This window comes from Ovis aries, chromosome 12 (genome assembly GCF_016772045.2).
Source record: "Ovis aries strain OAR_USU_Benz2616 breed Rambouillet chromosome 12, ARS-UI_Ramb_v3.0, whole genome shotgun sequence".
NCBI lineage: Eukaryota > Metazoa > Chordata > Mammalia > Artiodactyla > Bovidae > Ovis > Ovis aries.
Window position 1 is genome coordinate 8966319 of NC_056065.1, and position 9386 is coordinate 8975704.

At 37.1% G+C, this 9386-nt stretch overlaps 1 non-coding gene across 1 annotated transcript; it reads right to left on the reverse strand.

The window, feature by feature from the left end:
* Window positions 1-2114: 2114 nt before the first annotated feature.
* TRNAK-UUU (transfer RNA lysine (anticodon UUU)) lies at window positions 2115-2187 on the reverse strand. Its single transcript has one exon. It is a non-coding gene; the product is annotated as a tRNA-Lys (tRNA).
* Between the last annotated feature and the right edge of the window lie 7199 nt (window positions 2188-9386).

The window sequence follows — 9386 nt, forward strand, 5'->3', positions numbered from 1 at the left end:
TCTATTTTATTTGGCATTATACTTTTTTTTTCTGAGTATTACAGCATAACCTCACCTTTCACATCACAGGTATTGCAAGTCTTAGTAATATGATTTCAGTGAAACTAAATCATGGCTTCATGGTTAGAACAAGGTCATTGAGATTACACTTGACTATAAAAAGACACTGGAGTATATACCATACTAACATTTTGGTAAATCCTTTAAACCTTTCTCTCCTAAAATATTAAAATTAGCAATTAGTTGGACCTTAAAATGATTATCCTTCCCATAAGTCCTCAGCTCATATCTAACTTTAACAAGAACACACTAGATAAAGTTAATTCATGTATCAAGACCCACAGAGTGAAGGAGGCCCTGCAGGCACAGCCTGTCAGTTCAGTTCAGTTCAGTCACTCAGTCATGTCTGACTCTTTGAGACCCCGTGAACTGCAGCACACCAGGCCTCCCTGTCTATCACCAACTCCTAGAGTCTACCTAAACTCATGTCCATTGAGTCAGTGATGCCATCCAATCATCTCATCCTCTGTCATCCCCTTCTCCTCCTGCCTTCAATCTCTCCCAGCATCAGGGTCTTTTCAAATGAGTCAGCTTTTCGCATTAGGTATCCAAAGTATTGGACTTTCAGCTTCAACATCAGTCCTTCCAATGAACACCCAGGACTGATCTCCTTTAGGATGGACTGGTTGGATCTCCTTGCAGTCCGAGGGACTCTCAAGTGTCTTCTCCAACACCACAGTTCAAAAGCATCAATTCTTCGGCACTCAGCTAAGTCAGGGGACTTCTCTGGTGGTCCAGCTGCTAAGACTTTGTGCTTCCAATGCAGGGGCCCAGGATTCATCCCTTGTCAGGGAACTAGATCCCACACATTGCAGCTAAAAGATTCCACAGGCTGTAACAAAGACCTGACTAATAATAAAAAAGTAAATAAATAAATTTAGAAAAATATAAATTTTATAAATTTATAAAATATAAATAAATATTTTAAAAATGAGCCCAATTCAGCCTACCCTTACAGAAAACATCACCGATGAGGAAACCTAATACCAGGCATAAGCCTCCAACTCAGCATGAGCTAGCTTACCGTACTCTAATATATAGGACCTGCTGACATTATCAAAAAAATCCTGGACTCCTCTTGCCCTGCTTCTGTACTGCCTCTTGTGAGGCTCTATGAAAGTCACTCTTGCCCCAAATCCCTTATGGCCAGAGCTCCACTGCTTGTGAGGCATTGTTGTTCAGTCGCTAAGTCTCATCTGACTCTTTCAGACCCCATGGACTGTAGAATGCCAGGCTCCTTTGTCCTTCTCTATCTCCTGGATTTGCTCAAACTCATGTCCATTGAGTCCATGATGTTATCTAACCATCTCATCCTCTGCTCCCTTCCTTCTTTTGCCTTCAATAGTCATACATAAAACCATTTAAATTTACTATTGAACTATAATCCTGATTTGATGACTTTAATCCTGATTTGATATTTGGACTCTAAATTTTTATCTTTAACTACCAACTCTACATATTCGCTTGGATAATTATGTAAGCATGTCAAATATTCCCAAAACAGACCATTCATTTTCCCATCCCCTCCCAATGCTCTAATTGAAGTCTCAACCTAAATTTATAATACATGTTGTCTATACAACAGCAACCCACTCCAGTATTCTTGCCTGGGAAATCCAAAGGGCAGAGAAACCTGGCAGGCTGCAATCCATAGGGTTGCAAAAGAGTTGCATGTGACTTATTGACTAAACAACAACAATTCATTACTGAGGACATAAATTCAAAGATCTTCTATCTTCTATTCACTCTCTCAGGCTTCTTTATCAACCAACCTTTAGCTGTGAGTCAACATTTTATTATTTCAGCAATTTCTCTACCACTATTCTAATCCAAGCTACCATGTAAGTGAAAAGTGAAAGTCACTCAGTCATGTCCGACTCTTTGCAACCCCATGGACTATATACAGTCCATGGAATTCTCCAGGCCAGAGTACTGGAATGGTTAGTCATTCCCTTCTCCAGGGGATCTTCCCAACGCAGGGATCGAACCCAGGTCTCCTGCATTGCAGGTGTATTCTTTACCAACTGAGCCACAAGGGAAGCCCAGGTTAACGTTGCCCAAACAGGGATTTGAACCCTGGACCCTCAGATTAAAAGTCTGATGCTCTACTGACTGAGCTATCTAGGTTTTCCCCTAAATAATTTAAAAAACACCTGTTAATTTACCTCTTTCCTCTTGTGTGCTGCAGTCAATTTCCACATTGCTTATAGAGTGATACTTTACATCACATTAAACCATTATTTTACAAAAAGTAATTAAAAGACAAAAAATCAAAATGCAAAAAACTACAAAGCAACATGTTACTATCCTCCCTTAGATAAAATCCAAAGTCTTTATTGTGGGTTTCATGACTCAGTCATCTGTCTCATCAACTGCCTCACCCAAAAAAGGGAAGCTAAATCTTGCTCCTGCCACAATGACCATGCTGTTTTCCTGTTATTTAAACACATCAATCTTCTTCCTACCTCAGGTTGTTTGTATTTGCTGTTCAAATTCCTGCAGAACCATTATTAGTTGATGGTCCCTGTTTATTGGTGTGGTCTCAGCTCTACTCAGTCAGGAGTTCCCACACAACAAGGGACATTTCCTTCCTTCTTTTCCTTCTCCTTTCCCTTTCTTTTCCCTACGCGTTCCTTCCTCTAGGCCCTCGACCGCATGTTTTGATCTGAATACCATCTGAAATTGCTTAGTGACTTTTGAAGTTCCTCTGTCCTGGTTGAAGGCAGAGCTTGCTTCTTAATGCTTTTGTTGTTTAGTCATTAAGTTGTGTCCAACTCTTTTGTGACCCCATGAACTGTAGCCCATCAGGCTCCTCTGTCCATAGGATTTCTCAGACAAGAATGCTAGAGTTGATTGTCATTTCCTTCTCAAGGGGATCTTCCCAATCCAGAGATTGAGCCTGTGTTTCCTGCATTGGTATGCAGTTTCTTTTCCTCTGAGCCACCTGGGAAGCCTGTTTCCTAATATAGTAAAATTCAGATATTTCTTTCCAGTTTTCTGCAGTCTGCATTGATCTAATTTTAGCTAATTGAATTCACTCACTTTGAATCAACTGATCTAGCAACTCTCAGGACAATGGAAAACACATTCTGAGAGGAGTAGCAGCAGAAACCTCAGGTTTTCTGAGTCTGAGGCACCAGAAGGGCTAGGGAGAGCCGCGTGGTCAGGGCACTAATTCCACATCCTCACTCTGGCTGCGGTTGTGTCTGGCTTGGTTTTCTGAGCCCAGGTCTCCAGGTTCTCAGGAATTCTCTTGAGTCCCAAACATCTGTACCCGTTTTCTGTCTAGATGAGAGGCTGCTTCAGGTGCTTGTCAATAGACACCTTGGCTGTCATTCTCTATTCCCCGGTTCAATTTCATATTCTTCAGAGAAAGTATTAATATCTAAAATCCTCTTATTTATTGATTTGTGCATTTTTTGAAGATTTTCAATTTCTTATTCTAAGTCTGTCACAGCAGTAAGAAAACACTCAAATTTTAAACAGAAAAGAGAGACACACTGTATGATCTTTTCTATATAGTCTCCTCTCTGCATTTTGGTTTGGGAAAGAAAGAAAAAATGTGCCTCTTTTGAGGATCCAGTATATTTTTAAAATTGTCATTAAAATAAATCTTAACAATTGAGCTCCTTTATTCTTTGCTGATGTTATTTAGGAACGCAGACCTGAATTGTGATCAAGTGGCAGTGCAAGGTATTAAAGCTTTAATTTAGATAATTAATTTTTATTTGCCACTTTTTCCTTAATTGAATTATATTCAATTTTCTTGTGTATAGTGTAGAAGTTATTTCAGTGTTCTTAAATAATAAATGAAGCCATTATTTAATTATTACACTGTCTTATGTTTCTATATCCTTCCATATCTCTCTAATAATGTGACCTAATGAAATTGTAAAAGGAAATCGACAAACTTAAAAACATATAAAGTCTTTCCTGGTGGCTCAGAGGGTAAAGTGCCTTCCTACAGTGTGGGGTACCTGGGTTTGTTCCCTGGTTCAGGAAGATCCCTTGGAGAAGGAAGTGGCAACCCACTCCAGTATTCTTGCCTGGAAAATCCCATGGATGGAGAAGACTGGTAGTCTACAGTCCATGGGGTTGCAAAGAGTCGGACACGAGTAAGCAACTTCACTTATACACTTATAAAAACATATAAAAATATGTAAACTTTGAACAATGACACATTAAATTACAGATATTTACCCTATTTTTGAAATAGTAAGGTCCCGTATTTTAAGTCCTGTGCATAATGTCCTTCTTGCAGTTTTCTTCCTGATATATGTTGGGTTTTTAATATTCACCTGTATTAATTTAATCCTGAAAGTATTCATGTGCTGTTATAGACCAAAGATGAATTCTATGTAAAACACTTCATGGTAAATTGTACGTGTGTCAGGTCACCTTTGACCCAGTCCTCATATACAGGGAGACATGGTAAGAGCCAAAACCAATTTTCCTACATGAGGAGATGGCAAGAGATAAAGATAAATGATTCTTCTCTGCTTATAAAGAGAAAAGAGGAGGTGAGTTCATTCCCTTCTTAAGGAAATCTCTCTGGAAACTTATGGGCCTGAAGTCTATCTTCAACCTTTTGCTATATGAGTGAAGTGTCTCCAGGAATCAGATGACCTCAGATTTCTCTAGGTTTTGTAACTAACTGATGTCTCTAAATTCTGGGATTCCTTCCCTTAGAAAGAAACTTAGTTTTCCAGTCTTCCTGGCACCTAGGAACCTTGTCTAGCCAGACTGCAAGCACTTGCCTTATTGTTGTTATACAGTCACTAAGTCGTGTCCACTCTTTGTGACCCCATGGATAACAGAACACCAGACTCCTTTGTCTTCCACTGTCTCCTGGAATTTGATCAAATTCAGGTCTATTGAGTTGGTGAGGCTATCTAACCATCTCATCCTCTGCTGCTCTCTTCTTTTGCCTTCAATCTTTCCCAGCATCAGAGTCTTTTTCAATGAGTTGGCTCTTTGCATCAGGTGGCCCAAAGTATTGGAGCTTCTGTTTCAGCATGTCCTTTTAATGAAAAATCAGGGTTGATTTCCTTTAGGATTGACTGATTTGATCTCCTTGAAGTCCAAGGGACTCTCAAGAGTCTTCTCCAACACCACAGTCCAAAAGTGCCATTGCTTGGCACTCAGCCTTTTTTATGATCCAACTCTCATATCCATACATTACTACTGGAAAACCATAACTTTGACTATATGGATCTTTTTCAGCAAAGTGGTGTCTCTGCTTTTTAATACATTGTCTAGGTTTATCAAGCTTTCCTTCCAAGAAGCAAACACCTTCATTTCATGGCAGTAGTCACCATTGCCATGATTTTGGAGCCCCCAAATATAGAATCTGTCACTGCTTCCAATTTTCCCCCTTCTATTTGTCATGAAGTGACTAGGCAGATGTCATGATCTTCATTTTTTGAATGCTGAATTTCAAGCCAGCTTTTTCACTCTCCTCTTGCACTCTCATCAAGAAGCTCTTGAGTTCCTTTTCACTTTCTGACATTAAAGTGGTATCTTCTGCATATCTGAGATTGTTAATATTTCTCCCAGTAATCTTGATTCCAGCTTGTGAGTCAACCATCTTGATTCCAGCTTGTGAGTCAACCATCATTGGCACTTTCAGGAAAAGATAATGTTTTATCCTTTTGGATGAGATCAATTAATGAGATAATGGCTACAGATCTATTTCTCATTGGATGTCAGGGTATTTCAAGGGAAAGTGAAATCAGTCTCCAGCTTTATAGCACATATGTTTCCATGTCCCAGAACACCAAAGCTTTCAGCAGGAACTTCGAAAAATCCAGGAAACTTTATTTCATTACAATATCTTTCCTACCTCCACTCTGTCACTACATCTAAGATTTTCCTAAATCAGTTACCTTTTAATTTCAGAGATTGTCTTGCCCAATTTTGTGAATTATGAGCAATAATAAATATGTGACTTATTCTAAATAGATGTACAATTTGTTTAAGTGATAAGACACATAGAAAGTGTAAAATAATATTAGAAATAATTCAACGTGCAAAAATATTATAATAGTACATAGTTAAATGTCAAAATGAAGATTGCAAATGTTGTATAAAAAAATACTGGAAATATTACCTTGTTAGATTCAGTGTGGGTATCTAGAATGTTAATATACACTTCTATTTTTATATTTATTAGTATGCTTTATAATGTCAAGGTCATTCTGTGTAGGCATCTGTTACATTTGACAGATCATTTAAGGGGATTTTGTTTTATTTCTATTTCTTTTATATATGACTTATACAAACTTAGAGATCTAAGCTCTGACTCTTAAGCTTCTTTAAATCGAAGAAATTGTTGTTTTATCCCAAACAGTACTTAAAATGATTTATATTGAAATTTAACGTTCAAGAAGTATGTTGAATGTTCTAAAAGTAGTGAGTAGGACAAATTAATAATGCTTATAAAATAATTTGGACTGCTTTTACAAAGTAGAAGTGATTACTGCTAGATATCTTCAAGGAAGGGTGGGACAATCACTTGGCAGAAACGTTGTAATGTTCTAGAATACATCTATTAGGTTCTTAATATTCACTTTTATTAAATTTTTTAAATTAATGTATGCCTACTTGTCATGTCCAACTCTTTGTGACCCCATAGATTGTAGCCCACCAGGATCCTCTGTCCATGGGACTGGGTTGTCATTTTTTCCTCCAGGGGATCTTCTGACCCAGGAATGGAACTTGAATCTCCTGTGTCTCCTCCATTGCAGGTATATTCTTTACCCACTGGACCAAATTAACGTAGAGGAATATTAAACCAACCAGTCCATTCTGAAGGAGATCAACCCTGGGATTTCTTTGGAAGGAATGATGCTAAAGCTGAAACTCCAGTACTTTGGCCACCTCATGCAAAGAGTTGACTCATTGGAAAAGACTCTGATGCTGGGAGGGATTGGGGTCAGGAGGAGAAGGGGACGACCGAGGATGAGATGGCTGGATGGCATCACTGACTCGATGGACATGAGTTTGAGTGAACTCCGGGAGTTGGTGATGGACAGGGAGGCCTGGCATGCTACAATTCATGGGGTCGCAAAGAGTCGGACACAACTGAGCAACTGAACTGAACTGAATATTAAACCAAAACAGATATATCACCACAGAGAATTTGAAAAGCTGAAAAGGATTATAATTTGATGATGTCCAACTGCACTTCTATACATATGATTATAATATATGACTTATTCCTTTATGTTAAACAATCCTTTATATTCAAATCTTAGCAGTCAATTGGTACAGTGTTGCCACTCTTCAATTCAAAGAAGAAAGCTGGTAACACCAAAATATTTAATCTTTATACTTCTTGAGTGCCGAACACTATACTAGTGATGCATATTAAAGGAAATCTTCAAGAAGGAGATTGCCTCAGTACTTCAAATAATTCTCACAGGATTTAATAAAAACATTTTTTTTTTATATTGGTCATGTTTTCTAGAGTCTTTAGTGGACTTGTTACAATATTGCCTCTATTTCATGTTTTGTGTTTTTTGACCATCAGGCATGTGGAAACGTAGCTCCCTGACCAGGTATCACTTTCCCCGTATTGGAAGGCACAGTCTCAACCACTGAACCACCAGGGATGGCCTTCATAGGATTTCTGCATCTTTGCTGCCACTGCCTTATCATTATACTTTCTTCTAATATGATATATCTTTTCAACTATATAAACTTGTATAGTCTCTGACCACAAAATTTCCGATATTACACTAAGGAATTTAGTTAGTGATTTAAACTTTTGCTTTGAAAATAAGTTCAGAGCAGACTGCTTAAGTCTAAATTAAAGTTTTAAACATTGAAATACTTTATTTATTGTAATTAATGCTCTCATTTCCCAGATGCCTTTAACCTTAAATAAGCCAAGATTACAACATATGCAGCATGGTGAGGAAGAAATAAAACATGATCCATACAGTTAGATGACTTAACTTCAAATATAAAAAAAATATTATTACCAAAGTGCCCTGAAGCAATGTATTGAATGCTTCGGGTCCTCATCTCTAAAATGGAAATATTACCTACTGCACCAAGCTGAACCACGATTATGCACATGAAATACATCATTTAGTTCCTGGACATATCAACACTTGATATATGAAAATACTTAAAATACTCTGAATTGAAATTCTATGTTAGTTTTCCCTCTCACTTTTTCCACATTCATATGTGTTCATGATCCAACTCAATAAGTAAACTGAAAAGAAGAAAAATACCACACTGATTTTTAGAATAGGAAAAAAGTCACAGCATTAAAATTTTAAGATCATTAATTTGAATTACATACATTTTTAGAAAAAGGGTAAAGCCCAAATATGAAATCAAAAGGTAGATAGTTCCTCTTTGCCTTGGAAAGAAGTAGTTTACCATCACTCAGATAGATACAGCAGAAGGGCTTGTATGATGGATCAATGGTTAAGACTCTGGACTGCAAATGCAGAGGGTGCAGGTTTGGGCCCTGGTCAGGAAACTAAGATACTGCATGCCATGTGACATGGCATAGCCAAAAAATTTAATTAATTAATTAAGAATAAGATCTAGCAGAGATGAAAATTAAACCAAATTAGCATGGAGCTTTAGAAAAGGGGAGGCAAATAGGGTCAGGTTGAATTATGTATGGTAGAGCTGTCCCTGAGGATTCACAGTAGAAAAAGCTACTCCATAACTGAGCTTTTCAAGTGTAAATGCATAAGCAGAACTGGGCAAGGAATAGTGATCTGCTATACAAGGAATAAATATAAAGAATGCTGAGTGAAATTTGAATTTCAAATTAGCAACTTTTTTTTTTTAATTTTAGTGTAAGTATGCTCTGTGATGCTTTGAGGACATATTTGTACTAAAAGAAGATATTAGTTATTTATCTGAAATTCATATTTAGCTAGATAGCCTAAATTTTACCTGGTAACCCTGCAAGGGAAACCACAATGCTGTTCCCCCAAAATACAAAATTATAATTTGTTATTAAATTAATCACCAATTTATATCCAATTTTGCATTTTCAATCTTGATCTTATTTTATGATATAATGAATTTTATATTAATTTTCTCTTTCCCAAGATGATAAATAATTTTGCATTGATATAGAGAGGATTTAATTTCAAAATGCATGTATTGTCACAGAATGTCCTCAAGTAATTCAATCTGTCTACTCTATAACCACAGAAAAAATAAAGAATCTTTGGTTACTAGTTTTTCTGAGAAAAACTTTGAGACACTGAGAAAGTAAAAGGAAAACCTTAATATGCATATTAAACTCACTTTAAACATTGTATGATTTCAAGTTAAAGTTATTTATATTC